Source organism: Epinephelus fuscoguttatus, linkage group LG14, assembly GCF_011397635.1.
Source record: "Epinephelus fuscoguttatus linkage group LG14, E.fuscoguttatus.final_Chr_v1".
Lineage (NCBI taxonomy): Eukaryota > Metazoa > Chordata > Actinopteri > Perciformes > Serranidae > Epinephelus > Epinephelus fuscoguttatus.
This window is the reverse complement of record NC_064765.1, coordinates 12702961-12715599: the sequence shown is the minus strand read 5'-3', so window position 1 is coordinate 12715599 and position 12639 is coordinate 12702961. Positions and strand designations below refer to the sequence as shown.

The window sequence follows — 12639 nt, the reverse complement described above, 5'->3', positions numbered from 1 at the left end:
AGATACAAAATCACGAACCAAAATGAGTTGAGATACAAAATCACCATAAAGAGACACAAAACGACTACAGAAAAACTACAGATGCTAACTGGGGCACCTGGGTAGAGCTTGTACCATTAGGGCTGAGTACTAGTGCATGTGGCATGCGTTTGAGTCTGGCCGAGGGCCCTGTGCTCCAAGTAAATCCTCCTTCCCCTGCCTTTCCTGTCTCTCTCTTACTGTGAAATAAAGCACAAATGCAAAAAGGGATATGCTAAATGACAACAAAGAGGAATGGAATATCCACAAAGAGGCACAGAGTGACTACAGAGACATTAAAATGAAATGAGACAAAAAAATGCAAAGAGTCTTTTCCATCTGGGTCCATTCATTACACTGACTAAACAATGAATGCATTAATAATGTACTGCTAATTATTGCAAAGAACCAGAGCTGTAATTGTGAGACTTAACACATGATGAAAAGAATGATAATGTTGTTGACAGTAATGAGACGGTTTATGGTAATATGTCAACAGTCAGCAAAGTTTGTCTGGATTTTTACCGCATTTGTCATTGTGTTACTCATGCTGATGTATTCAGGCCGACAAGGCCGATGAGGCCGAGGGGAGGTTTTGGGAGTGGTGGAGGAATGCTGTGGCGATGCTATCATACTGATAAACAGGTGTCCGTCTGCTCTCCTCCCACTCTTATTGATTTTCTAGGACGTGGCTGGAGCCACATGGCCGCTGACCGCTGCACATGTTACGTAAGAAGACACAAACAGTACTTGTGTGTGTGTTTCTGGTGCAGGGGTGTACGTGGGCTTGTCATGTGGTTTGAGAGATTGTCTAGTGACCTCAGGTTTGGTCCCCACGACAGCCTGTGAATGAGAATGAGCACTTATTTATGTGGAGATACGTATTTGTATTCACGTCTTGTGGAATGCTAGAAAGAGTAACAAACACAGAAAAATAGTGTTGCAGTTATGAGAGGGCAGCGGCTCCTGCCCTGTAGCAGTGATGTGGAGAGAGCTTAAGACTTGTTTGATATTTGTAAGATAGACAAATAAAATGAATTCTGTGTCCTTGTCCGTGAATGTATGACTGTGGATTCCACCATAAACACCGACTGCTCACAGTGGCCTGAAAACTCAAGGACACCCTCAGAGAGCCAATTTGCCAGTGTGGTGTTTTTTTTGTTTTTTTTTTGTGATGAAGTCCCCATTTTTTCTGCAGGCTGTTTGTGAAACAGCTCACTCATGTTTTGTCTCGTCTCTGAAGAGAATGCCATGAGAATGGTTACGCTGCTGACGCGGAGGCGCCAAGGCCCTATCTCTCTGCAGGGAAGTGAAACAACAGTGACTAACAGCGTCAAGTCGCCCACTTTAAATAATCAGCAGCCTCAGCTTGCACTGATGTTTAACTGACTTAAACTGTGAAGAATTATAATGAGGAAACGCACAAAAACAACTTCATCATGCTTAATACACACACACACACACCAACAGCCTATTACAACTCACTGTGTGTGTAGTGTTTTGGAATAATTATCTGCCTATACTAGTTTACACTGTTGAGCTTTAAAGTCCGGGCAAAGCAAAGCTAGTGACTTTGTTATTAACACATTATACCCATTAGACAATACTTGTTGAAGACATGTGGAAAGACTGGGAACTGTGTAACACTGCATTTTGGAATTGGGGCATTCAACTGTTTTTCACCATTTCTGTGTCCAGGATTTATCAGGTGGGCCTAAAGCATGTGTGACGACACACTGGGGCCATCCTTCACGTAACCCACTACTACATAAAAACTATGTTAGGGCCACTTAGAATTGGTGCTCTATTGTTATGAGTGTGAGCCACGTGTTAGCTACGCCCCTGTCTGAGTTCTTTCAGTCTAATAAATACGTGAAAAACATCTTTGTTGAAGCCATAATCGTATAAACACAAACACAAATGTGTGTGTGCTGTGCGACTATAGACTGTGTGTGCTGCAGGCTAATCCTGTTCTTCGAATCAGGGTGTGTGTGTGTGTGTGGCTGTGCTACTGGCTTAGCTCCTAAAGAGTGTCTGTCACTTCACACTGCCTCGATTTTATTGTCAGCTTTTCAGCAGACACACCCACAGCGTCCCAGAGCAGAGAAACCTGCTCATATTTTCACAGTTTTTAAACTTAATGTTATATACTGTTGCTGTCTGTGTGTGTGGATATGTGTGTGTGCATTACTTCAACTGTAAGAAGCATGTTCCTGTCTCCTGGAACCTTTCAAAGATTATTAGAAAGCACTGACTAAGCCAAACAGTCCTTTTAAGTTTCAGTTTGAGTTACACTGCGGTGTGTGCGTGTGTGCGTGCGTGCGTGCATGAGCGAGTGAATGAGTGTGTAATGTGGTACATATGTTCTGTGGTTCTTTGTGTTTGTGGACCGAGAACTGGGAGCGGTTATGAAAACAGCGTTACGCAGAGTACAGTTCTCCTGGATCACAGGTTACAGCCCCAGGGGGTTGTGGGATAGGCCGGGCCACCGTAGGGAGCGGATAGACCTGACAGTGACACCCAGAGAGAGAGAGAGGGAGAGAGTGTGTGTTGTTGACCCTGAATGAGCGGGAAGAGGAGACTGACGTTAGTGACATCATGGTAAACCAGAACAAGCTGCTTTCAACCTGACGCTGTAATCACCTCTGACGTTTCTGTTTGTGTGTGTGTGTGTGTGTGTGTGTGTGGTCACAACCAAGACCATATGTAGTAGAGTGGAGTCACAAATACATCCCCAGGACAAAATGCCTTCATCTTTTATGAATTTCAGGATGTTTCTCGTAGCATTAAGGCTGACTTAAAGGGACACCTTGCTGATTTCCAATTAGTTTTGTATCATAAATGCGGGCAGTATGTGTGAATGAACAGTGGTACACTTCCTCCATCTTACCAGGGCCCAGATCCCCTTGCTCATCTCTAGGGCTGCCCCGACTAAGGATTTTCCTCGTCAACCAATAGTCGTCATTTAGGGCCACTAGTTGACTAGTCGCCTGCATGTTTACGATATTGATTTAATTATGAAATGGGCGGGGCAACACAATGGTTTGAGTTGAAGGTGTGAGAAAGAATAGTATCAGTAACATTGTTAACACTGTGCTACATTACAGAGAAATACAAAACCATACTAATGAACCTTCATTAATATAGGCCTATATTTTATCTACAAGTGCACGTCACACACTGAGCGAGCCGCCTGTTAATGACGCTGTGGGCTAATGGGCATGTAGCTACTTCCATGTTTCAGATGATACGTCATGTTTGTAGTCGACCAATGAAGATGAGTTTACATATCACCTTGGGTTCGTCCTTCACCTTCTCAAAATGATCCCACACTTTGGATTTCCTGCCCGACATGTTAGTAACTAGCCTGTGGAATAACCGCAGGTACCAGCCCTGGAAATTAGGGGCCGAACACATGCTGCGTCTGTAACCGCCTGGAAAATGCGAGGTCGGGCGCTGGGCACTACTCTTGTGCCTTTTGTGCCAGCTTTCAAGAGTGTGGTGGCAGGTTGCGTCTGAGGTCTCTAAGCAACCTTAACAGGCACCTTATAGCCTGTTTACCTGAATTCCTGAGTGCAGAGTTGATCTTCTTCCAGACGCTGTTTATAAGTGTGTAGGCCTATTGTCCGTGGGACAGATGTAAAGCTCTGGGTAGCCTTGCACTAACATGATCAACTTTTCCGTATTTATCAGGCTGAATATTTACAGAAGAAGGGAAAGATATCCATCGGCTGGTTTGTGACGTGACTCCTGTCTGACTGCTGAGCGTGGCCTCTTCCTAGGGCTGGGCGGTATACTGGTTCGTACCGAAAACTGGTATTTATTTTCGTTATGATATGAATTTTTCATATACTGCAATACCGGTAAATAGCCCGAATAACGTCTGAAAAGTGCGCGGCGGGAAAGTGTTTCATCGGGGACCCATTTCACTGCTGCACACCACAGGCGCGCAGAGTGGGCAGGCGAGAGTGAGAGCATATAGAAAAGTTTAGAGGCGAGAATGGCTGTCGGAGAGAGTCCTGAAAGCAAAGCAACTGTACACGATGACCCAGAAGAAAAGAACAGTGTTTCCCCTATATGCAACTAGCAGCGGCACACCGCCATTTACAATTCTCCTCTGCTCTCTGTATCGTGCACAGCAGAGTTTCGGCCCGATGCGCACACACACACACACACACACACACACACAGACAAAGCACACACACACACAGACAAAGCACACACACACAGGTGAGCACACTAGAGCAAGGCTCGGGCCGCATTTTCCTGACCGAAGACGACCCGTCCCGAGTCCGAGACAGTTATAACCGAGTACAGCACTAATGGAGTGGAGCGTGTGTTGCGTTCAGACGTTGTCAGGTAAATAACAAATTCCAGCACTTGAATAGGCCATAGCACAACACAGCAGCATGTCAAGTTGACCAAACCTGAGCAAAATACCGTGAAATACTGTGAAACCGATATGATTTTTTCTTAAAACCGTGATAGGAACATTTTGTCATACCGCCCAGCCCTACCCCTTCCTGTGTCTGTCCTTTCAAATTAAATTCCCACATGGTCCAGTCATATAGGTTTTGATTTATTTTGATAAGGCGCAGCTCCTAATAGAGTGTCATCTTTGTTTTTTCTGTGACTAAGTGAAACCTTGCCGACTAAGGACCTTTCTGGTCGGCTAACGTTTTGTCGAATATAATGGGGCAGTGCTACTCATCTCTCAGCTATTATCTGCTGGATGACGCATTTCATGTGCTGATAAAATATAAAACAAGATTCTGTTACTGTGTCGCTCATTTCTCGCCTAAAATGTTTTCAAAAATGTTTATTTTAGCTTACAGGTTAAGTGTAATTCAAGATTGTTTGTTACTAGCTGGTCGCTATGTTGTTGCCTCTGAAAAAAACAGCCAAGCTCGCATTACATCAGCTACCAGCAGGAGCGTTTATTCGTCTGGTGCGGTGCAGTGCATTCTTGTAGTTTCAGGTTTTCTACCTCTTGAGCAAAAACAACTACCACAGCCCTTTGACTGTTTCTCTGGTCATGTAGCACCAATTTCTTCTGTATAAACAGCCCAGATTCATGAAAAGACCATCATTCCAGCTGTGAAATACTTCTTTAAAAGGTGATTTACTATAGAATGATGGACCTGCAGTTTTGTTTCCATACAGCAGGTGGTGCCACAGTGTCTAAAAAGGGGGCAAAGACTCCACGTGCAGCACACCAGCAAACATAACAAACGCCCATCTGTTGTTGTTCCAAAGAAGAGTAGGTAAAACTCCACATATCTCTGTCTGCAAATGCATCCTCTTTAGGTCACTGTGCCAAGCAGTGGACAGCTCAATTTGTCTCAAACTCAAACTGCAATAAAACAGCCGATGTATTCTCAAAGCAAATCTATGAAATTCATTTCTTTCACTACCTGCTATCAGTATTCCCCCTCGTGTCCCTAAGCTAACCTCTGTGCTTCATATTTTCTACTCTGCCCTCAGTTTCAGTTCTGCCTTTCATCACTGCACATGATTCTCATAATCCTCCCTTCTCTCTGTCGTTATCTTGCGAAATCCCTCATACTCTGCCTCATTGTCTTCTCTATCACTCTCGCTGTCTTTCATGTTCTCTTTTTCCCTCCAAGCCTTCTGGTAACACCACAGCTCTTCACATCTGTTATGCACCTGTCATGGTTAGAAGTCAGTTTTTCCCATGAGTCTTCAGTCTCTGAAGTTTGAAAAAAACCATACAATCCATTTAACAATATTTATCTGTGTAAGTTATAATGTACAGGGTCTGAAGCTGTCCTTTGAGCTGTGGTATTACTCCGATTTTATCATCCAAAATGGAAACACTGGCTGCAGTACAGTGTGCACAGATAATATGATCAACACAATTAAACAAATGGATGATATGGAGATTAAAAAAGTGAGTAACAGTGTGGGAATATAGGGTGAAGATTAAGTTTAGCAGCAACATGGAGCTTTTAAGTATTTTATGATAATGACGTCCCAGGAAGGCATCCTTTTTCTGTATTACAAAAACAAAACCTGTTTCCAATCTGACAACGCTGTGGCTAAAGTTTGTTTCGGTTTAGGCACGAGGAGGACGTGGTTAAGGTTAGAAAATGACCACATGTGGTTAAGAGAACTCAGTGTTGACTGTTGGAAGGAAACAGGAAGCAAGCAACTCTGACACAGCATCCTGTGCCGAAGCCTGACACTTTTTTGACCCATCCAACCACCTTGAGCCTTCTGACTGTGGCAACAGATGAGTCATAAATCGTACAGCCACTAGAGGGCTTTGTCACTTACATGTAAGCACACAGTAGTTCAGTCTCTGGAATATACCTGTGTAACTCCCATGTTTTGTGTATTTCATGTTTTAATTTAGCCTCTATGGATTGAGATATCCTACAACGAAGGTATACAACCAAAGGTATACAACCTTTTCAAAACCAATGGACTGTTTTACATAGCATACATTATTATATTAATGATGGCTGAGCTCTATTCAGTGGCCCAATGAGCTGTTCCAATGACCAGGACCCCCTGTAAATCCAATGCAGCTATCATTAATGGTTTTAAATACACCTGCGTTTTTCCTATTTTGACATGTCCGTGTCTGCCATGAAAACAGCTTGTTACATAAGCCCAAAACCAATGACACTTGGGGTCCTATCTTGCACCCGGTGCAAAGCAGCACATAGCGCAGCACAACTAGTGATTACAGTACAGCTACAGTACCAGTTGTACTTGTTGTCATTAGCCATGTTTCCATCAGCCTCTTTAGATGTGCATCTAGAAGTATTGCATCGGAATGATGGAAACGCCAAAATTGGAATTAAAATCCCCTGATTCGCACAAACTAAAATACACTCGCTTTAGCCGGGTTTTGGTTGATTCGAAAGAATGTTGATTTGCAAAATGGGGGATGGAAACAGTTATGTTCGAATTAAGTCTGACGTAGCGCACCTCTCTCCATGGTGATATCCACACTCCAGGTCGGGAAGGCGGTAATGCATTTACAAGCTGGTTGCCAACCGCCAGAAAACGTAGAAGTAGAAGAATACGAGACTTGTTTTGTTTCTGGTTCTGTGGAAAACTCGCGTGAGTTCGTAGTTTTCACCAAAGTCTGTACATTTAATGGAAACACACAGGATTCGTATTTCTTATAATGCACATTTCCCAATGATTCGAATCACTTTTGGATGGAAACATAGCTATAGTAACGGCCGGTGCCATAGCATATGTACTTGTGCTCTAGGTACTGCAGCTGCCCTTAAAAAGTACATACTGTTGCATGCAGTATGCACACAATCGGGACATACTACTGTCTCATAACATTACGCCCTGAACTTTGACCGTCTTGCCTTTATATCTCTTACCTTTAAAGTATAAGAAACGGCACTCACCGAATTTGCCAGAGACAAAGATCAACCTGGTGAGCACTGCTGTTGTTGCTTAGCAGTGTATTTAGTTTAACACTAGATTGTAGATTCTATATTATATTTCCGACATTGTCATTATTTTTATAGTCATGTCCTTTGGTTGGTTTTTGATTATTTTATTCACTTAATCAACATTCCTATTACTAGTATTTCACTAGTCATCAGTTACTTGAATGCACTGTCATCTGTCATCTGTCATTGTGACTTCTGACAGCTTTCAATCAGTTGTCAGTCTGACATCTGTTTGCAGCTTAGTTGATGTGACGCATCTTCTGCTGCGCAGAGGATTGTGGGTCAGAATAACCAGAAAAGCATACTGGCTTGCGGACTGCCAAATTGGACCAGATGTAGTAGAAATATCCTGGTATTTTTGACATACTGTGTATTGGGACAGACTAAATATTTTTCTGGCGTACTGTAGTATGGTAGTATGGGGATTGGAATGCACAGTAGGTTTCAAAATGAGGTGTGGTCAGGCACATTGTTAGTGTATTACTATTTTGAGGCAGCAGAAAGCAATTGCGCCACTGACCAACAAAAACCTGGTCTAAAGTCAGAATGGTGGAGTATTCTACTGCTATTTAAAGGTCTCCTTGTTCAGATAATAAGATGCATCTACATAGGTGGGCTCACAACACAAGCACACTTTGCTTGTTATATGCATAAGTTGTGGGTGTGTGAAATGATAGATCATTAATGAGGAAAATACTACATTTTCTAAATGTGAACATAGCAGAGACCAGAGCAGAGCTGTTTGTTCTGTTTATGCTGTCAAATGTAGAACAGTTTTTAATTCTGATGCTTAATTATAGCCCCACGATATTTGCTGCATTGACATTACTGCTCTTACTGCATTACTCTCAGCAGAAAACCACTCGCTTCTCCAATTTGCCAAATCCACTATGTAAATAACAGTATGCAAGGTGCAAACACACCTGTCTTTTAAAGGGAATGGGTGATGACACTCTGGTTGTTTGAATTTATGTTTCATCCAAAACACACCCATGATTAATTAAGGGACTAAATACGACCCCTGTGCCCCTCGCGCCTCACTCTTGGCCCACTATTTGCTGTGTAACTAGCAAAGTAGAGTTGGACATGCCCGAAATGCACATGCACCATGCACTTTAGACCATGTGGTGAGTTGGTTGCTTGTGTGTCAGTGGGTGGGAGACCAGTGAGGGAACATGCCTTTTGGTGCATTTGAGACTCTAAACAGCTGTCTGGGGTGTTGCAGGCACCTGCTTGTGCATTGCAGGAGTGGACAGTGACAGGAGCTGTGGTACACAGTGTGAACAGGGTTGCAGTAGGCAAGGACAACATGAGATAGACTTTGAAAAGCTTGTATACATAATAAAATGTACAATTCATGGCAGTAATATCATGACATAACTGTTGTTAGCTCCTCTATGGCCAGAATTGTATCAACTCCAGGTTTTTATTTGACAGAATTGGCACGAGCACTTCAGCCTGTTTCATCTGTTTTTGGATGTTTGAACCTGTAACCTGAAGGACTTTAGTCTCCCCTAATTATGATATGCAGTGGTTGCTGTAGATTTCACCATTCTCATCTCCATCACATTCCCCTGCAGACACTGCCTTCTGATTCACACGGTCCATCTACTTATTGTTCATTTTCTCATCCAAGGCAAAAAAAGTTTTTGTTAGTGCGTGCAAATACAAAAATGAGTATGTGGGTCATGTGTTACAGTGTGTGTGTATGGGAGTTTTGGCTGAGGTGAGTGTGAAAGGCTGTATCATCCTTGGTGCCGCTCTGAATCATTGTTTTCAAAGGCTGTTGCCGTGGCAGCGAGAGGACTGAGGGATCTGACTGAAAATACAACCGCATAAATCTACACTTAAAAAGGGAACTGCCCCGTGCCTCGCCTTTGTTTATGTTTGTGTGTTTGTGTGCGTTTGCACTTCACAAATCAAGCCTAAAATATGATGTCTATCCTACGTGACTCTGAATGTGATTACAGATGCATTATTGATGAAGTGGTGATGGTGTGAGCGTTCACTGTTGGCATTATGGGAGGATATTTGTTGACGCAAGCGACAGCATAGGAGGAAAGGCTTGTTTATTGATCAGTATTGAAAATCAATGCAAACAATATCCTTCCCTTCTCCTCATGTGGATGCCAGAGAAGATAAATCTGACAACCATGAAAACACAGAGCGAGACAGAGGGAGGGGAGGGGAGCGTATGGCAACTTGTTTCTATTAAACCAGGGCCAGGGCATTGTTCTCCGAAAAGGAAAGATCCAACACAAGAGGCCTTATTGATGACCAAGACCTGCTGCCGCTTTTGCTCCGTGTGTGTGTGTGTGTGTGTGTGTGTGTGTGTGTGTGTGTGTGTGTGTGTGTGTGTGTGTGTGTGTTTGCAGACAACCACCAGCATGCTAATGTACAAAATGCCTCTGTGTCTTCGCAATGGGAAAGGTGGAAATTACACATTGATTGGAAAGCTGCTCTCTGCCCCTCCTATTGTTGAGCTGCCAATCTGTCTGCATCCAATAATAAACATCAGTCAGAGTGTGTGTCTCGGTGTGAACTGGAGGTCACTGCGCAGCCTCTCCTGCTCTGTGTTCAATAATAAACATTAAGGAGGGTATTTTAACATTCTAGAGAGAGACACACACACACACACACAGGTCAGCGTTCTGATGACGTCTTTGCCTTTTTCCCACAGTTCTGGAAAACTACAGACATGGGAACAGGGATCACTGATTAAACGTGACTCACACACAAACACAGACAAACATACATATATGCATCTTAACACTTTGATATGTTATCTTGTCCTTCAGCATAAGTGGTGTTGTTCAAAGACAGTTGCTGACAGTGACTGTGACAGTGTCCTGTCTTTGCTGAGTTCCTACTTTACTCAGTGTGACAAAGATCTGAATCACTTATGTTTTCATACTGAATTCAGAAAACTAGTTGGGACTAGTTTTACCAGGTGACCTCATGTGATGTAGAAATAACACTCCCATGTCTGTGTTTCATGCAAAAGTCTGTATTTTACTTGAATTTAGTGACATTATCCCCCGGGTATGATGTCAAAGCCAAAGGTGTGGGGCTGCCAGCAACAATGCAACGTCACTTTTGTCTCCAAGTGAGGAAATAGAATATACACACTTCATATACCAGCAATCGAGTTGAATTTCATATATACTTTTTAAGCACTTGAAGATCCAGTCATCACTATAGCATGTGTCCTGCAAAGGAGGCAATAAAGACAAGATAAGATAATCCTTTATTCGTCCCACAGCGGGAGAGTTGGCATCATTACAGCAGCAAAGGCACAGTGCAAACAGGAGGCATCAGTCGAAAAAATAGAGTACACAGCAATGTATGTAAAGCACATAAAATAAGTAAACTGTACAAGAACAAAGAGCAGCACAATAAGCAAACCGTATAAAAACACAAAGCAATATAGCATCAAAAAGAAGCAGAATATAATAAAGAGACAGACTGAATGGATATCGCACCTGAGTGAGTGATTGTAAGCGGTAAAAAATAAAAGCAAGGAACAAAAATAAATAGACAGTTTGAGTGGCAGCATTTACATTATTGCACATATCAGTGTAGATATTTCGCAGTTAGTATATACAGATACAGATATTGCACATGAATGATGAATGAATGTCCATTGTTTTCGTATGTGTGGTCGACTGGGAGCAGTGTTGGTTGACAAATGGAATGGTCAAAGTTGTTATATTGACATTTAAGGTGTGTTAAATGATTTACGATGTCAACTTATGCATTAGTAACATGCAAGAGAACATTGCACCATAAAAGATGCTGGTAGCTGCTGCTGGTATAGCTAGCTAATTGTATATGAAATATGCCTCGGCTACTATGTGAAAACAATAAGACCAGTTCACATGGGTCTAGTGTTATGACATGACCTCTGTGTTTGGCAAAATATGTTAAGTAATATGCAAAGAAATAGTTACTTGACAAATTACGGACATGGCAGATTCACATGGGACAAAGATCACAGACGACTTCCGTAGTTTTTACAAATTACAAGAGGGCCTAGGTAATAGTAGTACCGGGCAAATGGGGTTTTCTGATTTTTTACAATCCTTAAGATGTTAGTCCTGGTTGATTTGGCAACCCCTGTCACGAGTTACGAGTGGGTAACTCACAAGGGACAGATTAAAACAAAAAAAAAAACAACAACAAACAATCAAACAAAAATAATAGTTAGATTAAGGGCTGCCCCCTGAACGTCGGAGATTCGAAATTGTCAATCGGAAATCCCTTAGTTGACTGAGATTACTTCAAGTTTAGCAGTTGTTTTTTTTTTGTTTTGTTTTTTGTCCCCAGATTTTGCAGCAGAGTGGATACACTAGACCTTCGCTGCTTTTTGGTACAGACAGCTGTGGACGTGATCCAGCAGCACAGAGAAGGAGAGGCTTTCCACCGTAAGGCTCCAAGATAATATTATCGTCTCTCTTCTGCTTGGAAGTGGTGAGTCTACAGCTGACAGGTGCTTAATACAACACAGTACATACAACTTCTGTGTGTCTGCTCTCAAACTTCAAAACATATATATATATAATAAAAAAGACTCGTACTCGTTACCAGATGCCCGAACTACCTCAGTTGGCTCCTCTCGATGTGGAGGAGCAGCGGCTTTACTCTGAGTCCCTCCCGGATGTCTGAGGTCCTCACCCTATCTCTAAGGCTGAGCCCAGCCACCCTGCGGAGGAAATTCATTTTGGCCGCTTGTACTCGCGATCTCATTCTTTCGGTCACTACCCAGAGCTCGTGACCATAGGTGAGGGTTGGAACGTAGATCGACCGGTAAATCGAGAGCTTTGCTTTCTGGCTAAGCTCCCTTTTCACCACAACTGACCAGTTAAGCACCTGCATCACTGCTGATGCCACCCCAATCCGCCTGTCAATCTCCCGCTCCATCCTACCCTCACTCATGAACAAGATCCCAAGATACTTAAACTCCTCCACCTGAGGCAGAACCTCTCCCCCGACCTGGAGTGGGCAATCCACCCTTTTCCAGCTGAGGACCATGGCCTTAGACTTGGAGTTACTGAAAGAATCGTTGAATATTTATATTTAATGGCCAACTCTGTTACATCTGTCACCATTCTGAGCTGCGTACAGCCCTAGTCAAAATACAGAGGAGAGCAGAGGCCAAGATTCCCTGACATTTTCT

General features: G+C 42.9%; 1 protein-coding gene across 1 annotated transcript in view; it reads left to right on the top strand.

The window, feature by feature from the left end:
- Positions 1-12639, top strand: part of slc7a14a (solute carrier family 7 member 14a) — a 102407-nt gene that overhangs the window by 13654 nt on the left and 76114 nt on the right. Inside the window, exon 2 of the mRNA XM_049597194.1 lies at positions 11790-11933. The gene's annotated coding sequence lies outside the window, so the exon portion shown is untranslated. The remainder of the gene's footprint in view (positions 1-11789; positions 11934-12639) is intronic.